Here is an 859-nt window from a genome sequence, read left to right as displayed (position 1 = left end):
CAGCCCTTAGAAGAAATGGAGTAGCCCTCATAGTCAACAAAAGATTCTGAAATGCAGTACTTGGGTGCAATCTCAAAAATGACAGAATGATCTCTGTTCTTTTCCAAGGCAAGCCATTCAGTATCACAGTAATCCAAGTCTATGCCCCATCCACTAATGCCAAAGAAGCTGAAGTTGAACGGTTCTATGATGGCCTACAAGACCTTCTAGAATTAACACCAAAAAATGACATCTTTTCATCATAGGGGATTGGAATGCAAAAGTAGGAAGTCAAGAGATACCTGGAGTAATGGGCAAGTTTGACCTTGGAGCATAGAAATAAGCAGAGAAAAGGCTAACAATTTTCCCAAGAACGCACCAGTCATAGCAAGCACTCTCTTCCAAAAACAAAAGTGACGACTCTACACATGGACATCACCAGATGGTCAACACCAAAATCAGACTGATTATATTCTTTCCAGCTGAAGATGGAGACGCTCTACACAGTCAACAAAAACAAGACGGGGAGCTGACTCTGGCTCAGATTGTGCTCCTAACTGCAAAATTCAGACTTAAGTTGAAGAAAGTAGGGAGAACCACTAGACCATTCAGGTATGACCTAAAGCAAATCCCTTATGATTATACAGTGGAAGTGACAAATAGATTCAAGGGATTAGATCTCATAGACAGAATGCCTGAAGAACTATGGATGAAGGTTCATGACATTGTATAGGAGACAATGATCAAGACCATCCCCAAGAAAAGAAATGCAAAAACACAAAATGGTTGTGTGAGGAGGCCTTACAAATAGCTGAGAAAAGAAGAGAAGCAAAAGGCAAAAGAGAAAAGGAAAGATATACCCAGCTGAATGCAGAGTTCC

The sequence above is a fragment of the Bison bison genome, unplaced genomic scaffold, assembly GCF_000754665.1.
Source record: "Bison bison bison isolate TAMUID 2011002044 unplaced genomic scaffold, Bison_UMD1.0 scf7180017846069, whole genome shotgun sequence".
NCBI lineage: Eukaryota > Metazoa > Chordata > Mammalia > Artiodactyla > Bovidae > Bison > Bison bison.
The sequence above is the reverse complement of the archived record's forward strand: the minus strand, read 5'-3'. Positions refer to the sequence as shown.